Source organism: Clarias gariepinus, chromosome 5, assembly GCF_024256425.1.
Source record: "Clarias gariepinus isolate MV-2021 ecotype Netherlands chromosome 5, CGAR_prim_01v2, whole genome shotgun sequence".
Classification (NCBI taxonomy): domain Eukaryota; kingdom Metazoa; phylum Chordata; class Actinopteri; order Siluriformes; family Clariidae; genus Clarias; species Clarias gariepinus.
The window spans coordinates 34,427,831-34,444,429 of NC_071104.1; the positions used below are offsets into that span (position 1 = coordinate 34,427,831).

General features: G+C 40.1%; 1 protein-coding gene across 1 annotated transcript in view; it reads left to right on the top strand.

The window, feature by feature from the left end:
- The first annotated feature begins 4,244 nt into the window (after nucleotides 1-4,244).
- The window catches only part of znf385b (zinc finger protein 385B), a 220,831-nt gene continuing 208,476 nt past the window's right edge, over nucleotides 4,245-16,599 (top strand). The window contains exon 1 of the mRNA XM_053495853.1: nucleotides 4,245-4,331. The gene's annotated coding sequence lies outside the window, so the exon portion shown is untranslated. The remainder of the gene's footprint in view (nucleotides 4,332-16,599) is intronic.

A 16,599-nucleotide genomic window follows, 5' to 3' on the forward strand; every position in this document is an offset into this window, starting at 1 on the left:
GGACCCTGTTCAGTTTGCCTACCAGCCTTTCCAGGGAAGTAGAGGACACCATAATACACCTGCTCCATCAAATCTACTCCCACCTCGACAAACCTGGACTTCTCAAGTGCCTTCAACATTAGGAACATGCACATCAACACTTCCTTGGTTTTTTTGGATCATGGACTATCTGACCTGCCGCCCTCAGTATGTTTGACTACAGAACTGTGTGATCGTTATCTGCAGCACTGGATCTCTTCAGGGGACTGTACTGTCTCCTTTTCTTTCCCTCTATACATCTTCAGATATAACTCATGCCATCTGCAGAAGTTTTCTGACGACTCTGTAGTTATTGGATGCATTAAGGATGGTAACATCTCTGAGTACCTGTCTGTGGTGGACGACTTTGTTTCCTGGTGTGAGTGTAATCACCTACAACTTAACATCGGGAAAACAAAGGAGATGGTGGTAGACTGCAAGAGAAGTAAGACCCCTGTGACTCCTACTGTATATCTATCCAGGGGGAGAAAGTGGACATGGTCTTAGAGTACAAATATCTGGGAGTTCATCTGGACAATAAAATTGATTGGTAACATAGCACAACAGCTATCTACAAGAAAGAACAGAGCCGGTTGTATTTTCTGAGAAGGCTCAGGTCTTTTAACGTCTGCAATATTTACTTACACATATAATTTAATTTATTTACACATATAATTTACCTGTGCAATATTTACAGAGTACAAGCAACTTGAATTTTAGTAGCTACGTTTACGATTTGTAAATCTTGCTGGTTTTGGTTTATACAAATGTGCAGACTCTTTCACAAGGAGATACAAAGCCAGCTATGTTGGTCGTAGCTAAAAATAATAATAAAAAAAAGAGGCCAGGCTTTGCACCATTTTTTTTCATCCAAGATGCTAATATTTTTCACACCACTACATCTACATCTGTCCTCGCTAGGCTGTTTCTGAAGGCCAGATGAGTTCCTGTTATTGGAAAGCTGATCAGCGTTGCCAGATTCAGTAATTCCCTGCCTGCTTGGGCTCATTTTAATCACACTGAGCTGAAAAAAATGGCCTGGGGCTGGTGGATCTAATTTGGCCAAGTAACTGTTTGGGCTGGTTTTAGACTATGAGAGGTTGGCAACAGAAAATCCAATCTGGCAAATGTGCATCTGATTTGTGAATCCCAGCACTGTGTGGAGGATTAAAATGAATTTAGCTTAATGAGTGTCTGCAGTCACGGTTTGGTGATTTTTGCACTCTAATGCCTAACCTACTAAAAGCCGATCATGAGCAGATTATTTGAATTAGGTGTTTTAGACGCGGTGGGACGGAAATATGTTGCATCCTAAACGCTATATAATTCTTGTCTGGGCAGTGTTTACATTAGATCATGGGTAATTTACTGTTTATTTTTTTCCTTCCAAGATTGCTGTTCTTTCTTCTTTACTAATTTTGTTTGGATGAAATTAAGGCTAAGTGAAATTAAGTAGCTAGCTATAACTAAGACGGTCTGACTTGAAAACGAAACTTGTATTAGGGCAGTGAGCCCTAGCAGCATTTGTTACAGCTGAATAAGGTTAATATCCACCAAGGACCATACAATATTTTTTACTTGATAGTGTAACAAGCTATTACGGTCACAAGCTATTGCTATTACTGTAACAAACTGTTACCGAATCTTAATCGAAATGCGAACACACCATTACAGGACCGGAGCTAAAATGATCTAGAGGAAACTTTGGCTGCCATTCCCTATAGGACGTGTTGCGTGAGGGTGGAGTTCAGCATGCGTCCTTGAAAGCCTGTGTTTAAGCTCTAAAATAGAGCTTTAGTGGATGACCACGACTGCAGCGTGCAATTAGGAGGACGTACACCTACCCGAGGAAGAAGCTCACCGCAGCATCAAACACCAGTCTAGTATGGTGAGATAGCAATTTTTAGATGGCAGAAAATTAAATAATGCGGACGAATGGAAATGAACTCAGTCCCCTTTAAAAAAAGTGAAACGCATAAATAAAACACAAACATTAGTCCTTGTCTGGATTTAGATTGTTACTCTTTAATCATAGCAATAGAACAGTGATGATGATGATGTCTGTCTTAATAATAATAATAATAATAATGGATGATGGCTGGTTGTGCTATTAGATGAGGGTGTAATGCATGACATTACACATCTCATTGATGGCATTATAGCAATTATATGAGACAAAATATTTTTTACACACACAAAATTAAATACTACTTTGACTGGATGGAGTGTAGGTGAAACAGTGGCTTAGCACCAACGTCTCACACTTCCTGGGTTGGAGGTTCAAATCTCACTTCTAGTCTGTGTGCCTGGAGATTGCATGTTTCCCCTGTGCTTGGTAGGTTTGCCCCATTTACTCTGGTTTCCTTCTGAAGACCAAAGCTATGCTGTAGGCCGATTGATGGCCACAGTGTATGATCATATGTGCATGTGCCCAATGATGGGCTGAAACCCCATGAAGGGTGTGCCCTACCTCATGCCCTGATTCCTTTGGCATAGACACCAGGCTCCCCACAGGATGGATGGACAGTGTGTGTGTGTGTGTGTATGTGTGCTTAGTGTATCTAATTTTAGCTTTATCTTCAAAAGGAAATTGGGGTGAAAAAGGATGATGATTAAATAATCCACCTCGCTTTCGTTATACAGTATCGACAAATGTATTTTGCAGCCTCAGAGCTTCCTGGTTTGATCCTGAGCTTGAGTCACTGTCTGTGTCTTGAGTATCATGTTCTCTTTGTGGGTTTCTTCTAGGTTCTCTTATTTCCGGTAAACGGATTGAATATGGTAAAATGGCCTTAGATTAAATAAACGTGTGTGTGTGTGTGTGTGCGCGTACACTGTGATGGACTATCTTTCCCAAAATGTAACTGGGATTAGTGTCAGGAAGTCTTACCTTTATATGATGAGTCAATTAATAATAATGTCTTGGTATGCTAAAGCATTAAGATTGCTCTTTACTGGGGATAAGGGGCCTGATTGAAACACCTAAATACTTTTTGTCCATATAGTGTATATATATATATATATATATATATATATTATTATTATTATTTTTTTTTTTTATCAATCCATACATCTGGAACCCTCTGTAGTGCAACTGGAGACCATGACGATCAGTAGTAACTATTGTATTCATTCCCATTTTTACAACCATGGTGGGACCACTCACACTCATTCATACACTATGGGCAATTTAAAAACGCCAATTAGCCTTAATTGCATGTCTTTGGACTGTGGGTGGAAACAGAAGGACCCAGAGGAAACCAACCAAGCAGTGGGTGAACACGCAAACTCCATGTTTTGTCTGTACATTGATCAGAACTCACTCCTTCAATGGTATTTTTATGTTTCATACACTGTGGGACCTGTATGTCTGTATGTATGTCCAGCCAGATTTGTCACAACATCACACAAAACTGATAAAATTTAATGAAACTTTGGCAGTATATAAGTATTTACCCGAATTTTAACCTGCCCCATAAACGCAATCAAATTGTTAAGTAGAGGTGATGTTATAAACAGTTATGTGGCGGATTTAATAATCTACTTTGAAATAAGTTACTATTATGCTATTTGCTCAATGTAAACAAACACCTGCATCACTTAGACATTATATAGAAAAGTTAAACTGAATATTTTTACTGAGATTAGTGAATATTTTCACAGCTGAAATAACAGCGCTGAAGTCGTTTTAAGACAAAACCTAATCCTAATCCGATCAACTAGTTATTAGATTTCACTTTCCGATAACCGAACAGGGGGGGCTGACAACGAAAGAAGTGCAATTTGGGGTCAAAATATAGCCTACTCAAACTTCCAAAATGTTATTTCCTTGTATTGGTATATAGCTATATATAAGCTGTAATAAGTTATAGCTATAAGATATAGTTGTACAGAAAGACAGACAGGCATGTATTTGGGCTTCAACCTGAAATAATAATATCTGTGATTACATTAAAACTGATCAGATTATTTGTATCTAGTTCTAAAAACCAAATTCCCGTCAAAGACGGCAACTAATCTTAGTTAAGTATTTTAATAAATAAATGATAATGTAAAAAAAAAAGGGTAAAGTGGATTAGCATTACCTAAGACTGTCAGTCATGCTAGTTAGTATACTATACAGTAGAACGGGTCAGCGCGTGCACGCCGCGCGCGGCCGCGTGATCGCGCTTGCACGAGAGAGAGAGAGAGAGCGCGAGAGAGAGAGCGCGCGCGTGTCCCATATCGCCGAGAGAAGGTTCCGCGCGTGCCTGCTGCAGGAGGAACACCGTGCTGAAGTTTACTCCTGGAGAATCAGCTCCTGTTCAAACAAGGTCAGTGGAAGTTAAACAGAACTGCTTGCATGATGCATCATCAATATATATATATATCTTTATATTTTTTTTATTGCCAATGTTTGAGTAGTTTAATTTTCCGCGTGTTGAATGATGCACGCGCGGATGATGAACGAGCTTAAAGGCGCGCGAGGTGAGAAAGGTGTACAGGATGGAGCACAGGTATACAGTGTGTGTGTGTGCGTATTTGTGTGTGTGCGCGCGCATACCCGTGCGACTGGAATGCACGGTTCTTCACGGATCATCACCGCATCCTCTCCCAGCCCGAAAGGAAACACGTTCCTGCTGTGTTCTTCAAAGTGCTCATGCACCATGCAATGCACTGGATACAATAAGCACGGAGTTACACTCTGCACCAGTCACCCTCTACATTCACAGAAAAATTGCACGCAAATGTGTTTTTTTTTTTTTTTTTTTTAGAAGAACCTGTGCTACACAAAGTTTCAGCGCTGCCAGCTCTTTCCAGGAGAAAGCAGCGAATGCATGCGTAAAATCAGGTCTCTAGTAGTACTCATCTGTGTGTTTACTGAGTTTCATTGAGACGTGTTGCACAAGTTTTTATTTTATTTTATAGCATTGCAAATATTGCATTGTATGTAGCATTGCTGGATTATTCATGTGTTCACACATCATCATCTCTTTTTGGAAGGCAGTGCTTGCAAATCAGTTGTTGAAGGCAGTTGTTGGAAATCACTGTGATCAATAATCAGTTATTTGGAAAAAATGATGATCTATAATAAGTCATCAGTAAAAATTAATAATTGTTGATTAGTTGTGGGGAGCAATGATGATCGGTGATTAGTCACTGAGAACAATGAGGAATCGTGATCGGTCATTTGGAACACTGCTGATCGGTGATTAGTCAATAGCATAATCTGTAATCATGGATTAGTTGTGGGAAGCAAGGTTGATTGGTGATTAGACTTTCAGGAAACGGTGGGGATTAGTGATTCGTGATTAGTTATGATTAACAATGGTGATTAGTCATTGGGAACAACAGTGATCTTGTAAGAAACATTGGTGATATGTGTCTTTGGCAACAGTGGTGATAGTCTTTGGCAACAGTGGGGATTAGTGATTAGTAATTGGGAACAACAGTGACCTATGACTGGTGATCGGTAATTAATTGTGGTAAACAATGGTGATAATCAGTTGGGAAAATCAGTAATCATTAGTATGGGAAGCCATGTTGATTGGTGATTAATTATTGTGATTAATGGAAAATGGTCTTTAGTCTGGAAAAGTTGTGATTAGTCTCTAGGAACAACAGTGATGACGAGTAATCAATCAATAGAATGGGGGGTTCTCGCTGACTGGTCCGTGGGAACACAAGTGCACCAAATCTAGTGACAGGCACTAAGCGACAGTAGGATGATGATGATGATGATGTTCCAAAAGTCATAGCCTTAATCAAAATCCCTCTGGAAGCTACAGCATGAATGAACCAGATATTAAAATGAAAATGTGTTTGTCTGTGTGAAGGTTATAAAGGTTGCATTCACACACTGACACATTGAGGCTACTGCTGCCCCACTTACCTTTTCCACAAGGAGAAGTAAAATACCAAACCTTTTTTTTTTTTTACTAGATTTTTATATGGTAATTTTAGGCAGGAATCGGGTGTTATGGGACGTCTGTGAATAAGGAACACAAATTCTCTACACCCTGAGTGAGTAAGACAGCCCAAGGAAATAACAGGATTTATAAATCTGGTTTATCTTGGATTTCTTCAGTGATGTGCAATTGCTATGTTTTCTTCTTGCTTGGTGATGTTTTAGATTTTTCAGTTGTTTTATTGAATTGGACAACAACAAGGTGGAGAATATGGAGTGTGTGTCTGGCTGTGTGTATGTGTGGATAACTTTCATAAGAATTTGATATGAATTTGATTCCTCTTTAAAGAACCACTTGCAGAGTCAGTACTTGTTGTATTATCATCTACTCAGACTACAGCAAAACTTTACCGTCTGTTAGCATTTATATCAAACTCCAACAAAAGTACTTAAATATTTTAATGCTTGTTTAAACGTTGATGATTTGCATGTACAAATCGCAGCTTTACAGCTGCGTCAGCTGTTCCGTTGTTACTTGTGTAACTTTATTGGTTTTTCTGTGGATGCTTCTTTGTTTATAAAAAAAAAAAAAAAAACAATGAGGCGTTTGTGAAATTCAAATGTAAAAATGATCGCACTTCGGTTATATTAACTGTTGGCCGCACTCTATCAGCACATTCTGAACAAGGCTGCTGTCTCCCCAGTCACTGCTGTGCAGGTGTGAACGTGTTCAGAAATGGAAACCCATTCCACTTGTGATTTGCACTAATTGATTTTTTTGCGGTCTGAGGGTATACCTGGTGCCGGAACAACTAACGTGAGAGCATAAACAAATAGAAAATTGCATATTTGCATAAAAAATCTGTAAGGACTGAGGAAGGTGAAAGTTTCTTCTTAAAGAGGATCGTTACTGGTGATGAGATATGGATTCATCACAACGAGCCTGAGAGTAAACAGCAGAGTATGGAACGGAAAGATTCTCAATTGGCAACCAAGAAAAAGTTAAAAAGTCGCCCATCAGCTGGAAAATTCATCAATGCTTACAGATTTCTGGGATTCTCAAGGGCCAGTATTGGAACATTAGCAGGAACTGCATAAGTATTTGTCTTTTCTAAAATGAAATTGAAATAACTTCTACAGCCAGAATGCGGATTATTTCACTCACCCTGGTGTTTAACTAGCAGATCATGCTTTCTCAGAGTCAGTGACCATCACAATGACATTGACTCTCCTTCACATGTTCAGTGGATCTCCCCTCCTTAACACATCTCCTTGCTCTTTGGGGAATAATACCACTGATTAAGTTCTGCAATCTCCTAGCTGAGCTCAGGATTTTCTGCGCGGCTTGTTTATCATGCAGAACGGAGTACAGGGTCATTTTATTATTTGCGTCCTCGTGCGATACATCAAAGCAGAACGCCAAGGCTCTCCGCTTTCTCAGGGAAATCCATTCACACAGCAGCGTCTGCCGCTCCGAGAGCTCTTCTAAGGGTTTGAAATGAGTTTTCGTTTCCACTGTGCGAACTAAATGAGCGATTTTCCACTTGCCACCTCTGAAACAATATGTGCAAGTGCAAAATTTTAGAATTCTAAACAAACACATATTACGCACATTTCTATTTTGTGTAGGTGACCTTTTATCATAGTAATGCACATATCACTTCAAATTTGAGGTTGTGTTATGGTCTACACAAAACTGGTTCTCTGGTTTCCTGAAACCGGTGCACACGGTGCCCTGTGATGGACTGGCATCCCAGGAGAGGTGTATTCCCACCTCACACACGGTATTCCCGGGAGTGCCACCCTTACCTGGGTGAAGTGTTTTCAGAAGATGAAGGATTTGAATCAACCATGTGCCGAATGATTGGACCCATGACCAAACACCTTGTACTGTACTTGGGTGGGAAAATGACTATATCTCAGAAATCTCTGAGACTCGCGGGACTCGTTGAACGAAGGAGAGTTATGGAATGGAGTTGTTTAACAAAATGACTCATCTAAATGAGTCACAGTCTGAAACAATTGATTCAGTGACTCAGAGGAGCAGAAGGGTACGCTACAGTGGAATTTTACACAAGTAAAACCACACACACTTATGCAAAAAAAAAAAAAAGTTTAAAGAAAGCATCACAGTGCTTTCGCTTTTACCCCTTACTAGGTGAATTAGCATTTTTTTTAAATTCTGCACCCATTTTCTATCCAATGCATTTTATACCTGGGGCAGAATCTGACCCGACGGCTAAGGAATTAAAGGTTTAAATTGTTGCTTAGGTCCTGCTGGGGTAGAAACTCAAGGGCGCTGTATCATGGTTGACCCTGCGCTATGACCTTAGCCTACTACCCAAACTGGCATATGCAAAGAATAAACAATTTTACTGTACAGTAATAGACATGTGATAAATAAAGGCTGAACTTCGACCTACGACCTAGCACAGAACAAGCATTATAGAGAATAACCGCGTTAGAGTGCAGCACCTGAACTCCCTGATTCTAATTCATGTTGTTTAAACTTTTTATTTCACGTCACCTCATTATTGTTTAGGTTTCATGTATTTGATGGTTTTGCTTTTAATAGAATCACAAAGTAATAATCAACAGTAGGCTTCAAGCTAGCGAATAGACCAGTAGCGTAGGTACTAGCGTGCGTAGCGTGGTGGGCTCTGAAGGTACTGCAGGTGGGCCATTTAAAAATAAGTAAATAAATAAATATTTTTTAACATTCATTACTCTGATTTTGTTTCATATCACCGCCAGATATTCGTGATTCTTAAAGTAATTCTGACTCAGTAAAATAAAGAAACGAGAATAAGGTTGTGCTAGGTTCATCTCATCTGTTGATCAGAATTGTGATTTGTGTGGTGTGTGAAAAGATTTTCAAATTTAAAGTGGGCTGTGGCATTCTTGAGTTTGGAAATAGCTGGAATAGACAGTGACGTTAAAGGTTTTACCATCATAGTAAATATCACTTGTGAGTATCGATGTTTAATGTCAGAAATGATCTAAATGAGACCTGTTTTAAAATTGCGCTCACACACCTACAATTATTTATTTATTATTATTAAGAGAATTTTTTATTTGGTTTTAAAGTTCTTGAACCGTTGTGTTTTCTCTAAATCCGTAGTACTCTGAATGTAGGAGTCTCAACCCCATTTGTGTGGTTTTAATTTAATGTTCTTCGTTCATTTTCAAAACATTTCACATTTCCACACCTCGGGGTGATCCAGGACCTGAAACGACTGTCGTTTATTATTTCTCTCATGACATCAGACATCTCAGGTTTCTCGAACATGGCGTTTGCGGTTTCGTGTCACCCGTACACTCGAGCCAGGATCGCCTAATGCCTGTTAATCAGAGATTACGAGCTGCATCGCTGATTAATTCTGTTGCGTGGGCGGACGCCGGTGTCTGATGGTGCCACGGAGGCTATCGGGTGTCCGGTGTGTAAATAAGCTGATGGAGGGTTTGGCTGCAGCTCTACAGCTCTTGGCAAGGCAAACTGGGCCAAGTTGTGCTCGTACGCTGCCTGATTTATACGAGGCCAATGAAACACAGTGCCCGGGTTTTAATAGATGCACTAAAGCAAGTTAAACGCTGGATTTGTGGCAGAGCAAGTCTTGAAATAAACTTACCGTTATGATGCTCAACACTTCATCGCTGTAAAAGATTAAATGACTGGTTGTGGTATAAAACTGGCTATAGTGTCTGATGAAATTGTGTATTTTTGTCGAAATATTTAGCATATTTTAGGGGCATTTGAAAACTCAGCAACAGAAGAAGGTTCATGGAGGGCTCATCTACTGCTGTTCTAAATAAAGTAACTAAAATATCAGATTAGCACCAGCCAAACACACTGAGTCATGCCCTGTCTTCTAATGCCTTTTAACAGGACCTTGTCAGATTCCCTTCATGCCCTCAAAATGCTAGGGAGCTTGTGTGTGTGTGTGTGTAACTGACAACTAATGACTTCCTTGGAGATTTCGATATTTCCAAAACTTTGTGCAAAGACATATTTGACAGCTTGCTAACAAATTACACACTAGTGTAATGATTGCTTAAAATTTGTTTATTTACCTAAAAAGTCCTTGAAAAAACTCAGTGTTCTAGTTATTAGGGTTGCACATTTCATGTAATGAAATTTTTTATGTAGAAATAAAAGGGTTTTGTCTGTACATTGGTCAAATGTTGAGTAAAAGCGATGTTATGAAACAGAGTATGAGACGCATTTATTAATCTACTTTAAAATAAGTTACTAATGCGCTACTGTCTCAATGTAAACAAAGACCTGCACCAATAGATAATAATTAGAAAAGCTGAATATTTTGAACTGAGATTACTCTTTATATTGTCACCGCGAAAATAACAGCGCTAAAGTGGTATAAGCAAATTTTAACGCGCTAGAGTCACAAGTTATAAGACAAAACCTAATCTACTTTCTCAATTTCTCATCTGTGATTCACTCTCCGATTACCGAACAGGGAGTGTAGTACAACTTAGCGTAAACAAGCCGTAAGATACTCAACCTTACAAAATGTTTTTGTATTAATAAGTTAGCGAGACAGAGAGTTCTGCCGTAAAGAAAGACAGGCGCCGTTGTACAGTACATGGGCTTCAACCTAAAATAATATCGCTGATTACATTAACGTTGATCAGATTGTTTTTAGCTTTTAACTATTTATACAAACTCTTTTCCTGACAAAGACGGGTACCTACGCTAGTCATGAATATTTCGTGATAACAAAGCTCAGTTTAACTACATTCCCAAAAAAATGAGTGCTGTGAGACAAATTAGATGAAGCTCAAATAGTAAAAAAAAAAAAAAAGCAGGATAAAAAAAGGTCTGTCAAATACTGTCCTCGTTTTTATCATTAAAAATGAGTCTTCTACAAATACTACAGTATTACTACACTTTGCCTGAGCTGCATGTGCGCCCTCTTGTGGTGTACAAGTTAAAAGATATGTGAGTTACGTGTGAGAAATATTATGCAAAACAAACATCGTTTATCAGTCAATAACGTTTAAATAATCCCGTCGTTAAAGACGCAATCAATCTATTAATGACTAATTATTAGAATCCTTACTAGTTACTAGCTACAGTGCAAAGTTGCTAGAGAGTTAAAATAAGTTAGTTGCTACTTAGGAAAGACTAAGGAAGTATTACATAAAATTCACTTTGATCATATAAATGGTCAAGAATTTGGATGGAGGAAGTATGGAGGAATAGTTTATGCTAAGTTTACCATTCTGATTGAACAGAATCTATTGATAAAAGCAAGTATGACTATAAAAACTTTATAAATAAAATGTGTGTGTGTGTGTGTTTGTGGTCCCTGTGATGGATTAGCACCATGTCCATGGTGTACACCTGCCTAGTGCCCCGAGTCCCCTGGGATAGGCTCCAGGCTTCCAGTGACCCTGTAGGATAAGCGGTATAAAGAATGAGTGTGCACCAATATTTGTATTCATCATAATAATCTAAACAAATCAACCGAATCGGATTATCTGTGTTTCTGTAAGGAGAAAGAAAGCTAATTTAAGCTTAAACACACATGTGTCTGATTGTGTCCCTTTCCTCATCATTTACTCATTGCTGCTCAGAAGACCTTGTCAATTTTACAGCTGTCCTCTAACAGCAGGTTGTGTATTGATTTTAACTCACTTCTCAGTTTAATCTTTGTGCATTCACAACTCGGCAAGGAACTTCAAAGTAAACTGAGACACGGCTTGTCAGGTTCTTGCAGGTTCAATCTGTCAGAAATGAGTACAAATTCCAGCCAGAGGACTGTGAAAAATAAAAAAGATTGCAGTATTAGAATGCAGAATCAGACAGAAAACCAGAACTTTCTTTAAATGGGATAGATGGAAGAAGGGCATGTCTTTTAAGTGAGACTAATGAGAGACAGGCATGACTTTGATTGGGACAGACAGGGAGATGGGCATGCCATTAATTGGGACAGATGGAGAGGTGGTTATGTCTTTAAATGGGAAATGTGGAGAGATGGGCATGTCTTTAAATGGGACAGGTGGAGAGATGGGGATGTCTTTGAGTGGGACAGTTGGGGAGATTGGGATGTCTTGGAGAGGGACAGGATGAGGTGAGCTGGTCTTTAAATGGTACAGGTGGGGAGATGGGCATGTCTCAAAGGGACAGATGGCGAGATGGGCGTGTCATTAAAAGGGAGAGTTGGGCATGTCTTTGAATGAGACAGGTGGAGAGATGGGTCTGTCACTAAATGGGACTGATGGAGAGATTGTCATGTCTTAGAATGGAGCAGATGATAAAATAGGCATGTGTTTCTGTGGGATAGATGGAGAGATGGGTGTGTCTTTGAATGTATAGCTAAAGAGAGGAGTGTGACCTAGAATTGTGGACAGATGGAGAAATGGGTGTAGCTTAGAATGTATAGATGGAAAGATGGTCGAGTCTTTAGAAGGGACAGATGGAGAGATGGGTGTGTCTTTGAGTAGGACAGATGAAGAGATGGGTGTGTTTTTGAATGCCTAGCTGGAGAGGTTGGTGTGTCTTTGAATGTATACTGTAGATGGAGAGATGGGTGTGTCTTTGAGTAGGACAGATGAAGAGATGGGTGTGTTTTTGAATGTATAGATGGAGAGATGGGTGTATCTTAGAATTGATAAATGGAGAGATGGGTGTGTCTGAATGGGACCGATGGAGAAAAAGGGCATGTCTTTAAATGGGACAGATGGAGAAATGGGTGTAGCTTAGAATGGATAGATGGAGAGATGGTTGTGTCTTTGAAAGGGACAGATGGATAGATGGGCATGTCATCGAAAGGGACAAATAGAGAGATCAGGAAGGGGAACTGAAAGCCACAGGGTGTCATTTTTTTTCACAAACAGGTAATTGCGTGATTATCCAAAGTGTCCCATTTGTCTTTTCAGTTCAGGCGCCGTGCCTTACTGCATGATTTCACTGAAGGGTGTTTTCTGACATACGGTACAGTTTCCTCTCCCCCCATAAAAAGCTGCGCTGTGGCGGTGCAGGTGAGCGGTTATTGGTCTCATTCTGTCCGTGGTGATTTATGGCCCTCTCGACTGTGGGGGGAAAGTGATCTATGGCTTTAGGCGGAGGTTCTTCTCGGGCGTCGCACCTGTAATGTTAATATGATCTTGTATTTTTGGAAAAGATAATTTAATTATCCGTGGCTCGGTGTGGAAATATTACAGTGCCGGTTCTTTTCACAGCTATATATAAAGCGTGTGTGTTTTACAGCTGTTGATGCATGGCGATGTTATGACACTCTGACACCTGCATGTGAAAATGTGCTTTATATGGCTTTATCTCATTTATTTTTACTTCTGAAGTTTCATCACCCTGTTCCAACAGCTTGTTTTCATCCCCCCTTTTTTGGCGCTATCATGCTTTTTGCTAAAATTAAAACAGCATCGAAGTGTTCAGGCAAATTTAACTACTTACAGAAACCCTGTGCCAACCTGGCGGCCTTATTTATTAGCAACATTAGTCTTGAAGCTCTGGGTTATGTGTGTCTTGCTCTTGTCTTATTGCTAAGTCAGAGCGGCAATGTGCAGAATAGGCATTAGATTCATCCTAAATACACACATACACACGCACCACTCGGAGGGACCTCCCGTAGGTTTTGCCCGCCGGTGGAGTGCGAACTGGCTGCTGGGGAACGGGGCAGAAATAAATTGCCTCCATGTCTCGAACGTCTCTGGAGCTTAGAACGCGATAACCTGAGCTGGGAAAGTAGGATATGTGGAAGGTCAGCTAGTTCGAGTAATTAGCACGAGGGAGAGAACGCTGTGAGAAAGGGGAAAGAGAGCAGAGTAATGAATCACTTCGCCAGCGCTCTTTCTGACAGTACTGGGTCTTCACTTCAGTGGGAAGTGTGGAGCAATCTGCATAAAACATTAGTTAATAGATGTCCTTTTTAAATGATTTAATTTCTTTCTTCTCTTACAATCCCCTCCTGAGTTCTTTTGAGATTTAAGTGTGACCTATTACTGTCATGAGCCTGGGTTTAAGCTTAACAAACATTTCTATTGGTTTAGACTTTTAACAACATTTCTCATGTAGCGCATCATCTTTTTTTTTCTTGACTGCTGCTAGACATTATGTTCTCGTTACGTAACCAATATAAAAGTTATTAGAATTTTACAAGTCTAGTTTTTAGCATCTTTCTTTTTGTCCATGTTTAAATGTGAATCGACTGCTTTGGACACACTTCCTTCTTCTTTATCACTTTCCACCTACTCGTGTCATCAAAACCCAGTATCTAGTCTTGGCTGATTAAGATTCAGTTATTTGTCACATGTACTTTTCAAATTTTTTCACATATCCTAGTTAGGAAGCTGAGGTCAGGGCACAGGGTCAGCCAGGATACAGCGGCCCTGGAGCAGACAGGGTTAAGAGCCTTGCTCATGGGCTCAACACTGGCAGCTTGGTGGTGCTGGGGTTTGAACCCCCGACCTTCCGATCACTATCCCAGAGCCTTCACCATTTTGTGAAAGTCAATAAGGAGGAGGATTTTTCTCCATTATCTGTTTTTTAAACCTACTCGTCTCTCAGGTAGTTATTATAAATAATACAAGGGACATGAAGGTCAAACCTGGACTTGTGACTGACACCTACAGAGACTTCAGTACGGTAATAAGACTCTTAGCTACAGTAAAATATTTGAATGGTGCAAACATTTGTACGTCTGTGAATGACAAACCCCGCTCACTACAGTTGTTCCTGTGAACACCTGATCCTTGAAAATCTCCAACTTGCGAAGGAGATGCATCTGTCTGTTTGAACAGACATTTATCAACGTCACTTACACATTGCAGGATCTCCATCCATCCATCTAGGAACCCCTGTAGTCCAACTAGGGACTGTGGAAATCATTGTATTTATTCCCATTGGTACAAATGTGGTAGGACCTCCAGTCAACATTTACACGTGCATTCATTCACACTATACGAGCAATTTGAACATGCCAATTAGCCTAATCTGCATTTGACACCGGAGTACCTGGAAGAAACCCACCAAGGACAAGGAGAAGATGCAAACTCCAAGATCCAACGAGGAAATCTACCCAGGATCTGGAGGTGCAAGGCGACAGTACTAACCACTAAGCGACTGTGCCACCTACATAAAGTTAGCTGCGGGTTATTGTCGCATTTCCCATGACCTCGCTGCAAGCCATTTCACCATGTTTAGGCCGTTAAAGGATTTCTTGGGATGCTAGCATTTTGGACGTGAAGCAGGCAGTCGGATGATGGCTCCAGCGTCCTGAGAAAACTTTCTGCCTTGATGGTATCCATGCACTAGTGGAACATCAAGCTCCCCCTGCCAATAAATAGAGGGCATCCATTCAAGGTGGCCTGAGCCCCTTTAGGATAATTTATGCTCCTGCAATCCTATGCCGTAAGCATTTCGTAGGTGCATACTCTATAGCATGGCCTGATGTGCACCTCCTCATAAATGTAACCATGTTCCAGTTTTTTTATTGATTTAAACTTTAAACTACAGTAACAATCTCTCCTGACAGGGTTAAGAACCTCAATCAAGGGCTAAACCGTAACCCAGAGTGTTTGAGCCACCAGTGATCTGAAGTTAGAAATCTTTAAATCTCAGAACTGTGGCTGGATTGGATTGTGGGTCACTTATGGGACTCATCTCTTGGCTCACTGTAGACCATGTATACAGAAGGCTGATGGATCTACGTTCTGTTTTCCCGCAATAGAAAGAAATCAGTTAATAGAGCAGTCAAGTGCCACGTGATGAGGAAACAACGGGTTTTATGGAGAGGTTTTTTTTGTCCCCTGACAGCTGTACAGTATGTAGGGTGATAGATCGTTGAGCTGAGATAGAGTTTTATCTGTACAGAGAGAATCCCCAGCCTCAGCGTAATTTAGTCCGCAAATAGCTTTGATCTGTTCCGCGGAAAAAAAAAAGCGTACTGTAGAATGCACAGGAGGCTCGCGTTGTGCTCGGCTTACTTTTCTCTGCTTCATTAATCTCAGGCCAAACTCGGCGGGAACGGAGCAGAGACAGATGACAGGTCCCGGTGACACACACATGCACACAGCGCGATACACACCACAGGATACATGACAAATACAGCAAACAACCTGCTTACAAGCCAGCAGCCCTGGTTGCTAGGTTTAAATAAAGCAACCTCAAGTTAATTAAATACAAGGATGGATTTTATTCGTTCGTATAATGATATGGTCTGGATACTGACACTGGATTAAAGCTGCGCTGATATCATGGACTGAAAGAGGAAACATTATAGAGGTTTTATTTAGTAGACATGTCGGGTGTCCAGATTCAAATCCGATATTGTTATCAAAGATCCGGCGCCGCAATCACTTTCAGGATGTGTGGAAAAAGTAAGCGTGTAATTGTTTTATATACTAGTTAGCTGTGTGTGTGTTTTTTTTTTTTTAACAAACATAAGCAATATCTTCATTTTAGATTTAATTCATTACAGTTTGATTTTCCAAACTTCTTCCCATGCTGTTAAAGTTAGTTATAGACATATAAATAGTAAAAAAGCGAAATCTTTATTTATCACATCGAATGAAATGTTAAGATTAACACCATGTATTTACGGTTATACTTGGTGAAATACAGATTCTTTTCACATCCAAAAGCAACAATTTCTCACTTTATAACTGTTTTGTCGATGAGCAGTAAGTGGCCCACCGTGGTGACATTTGGAACA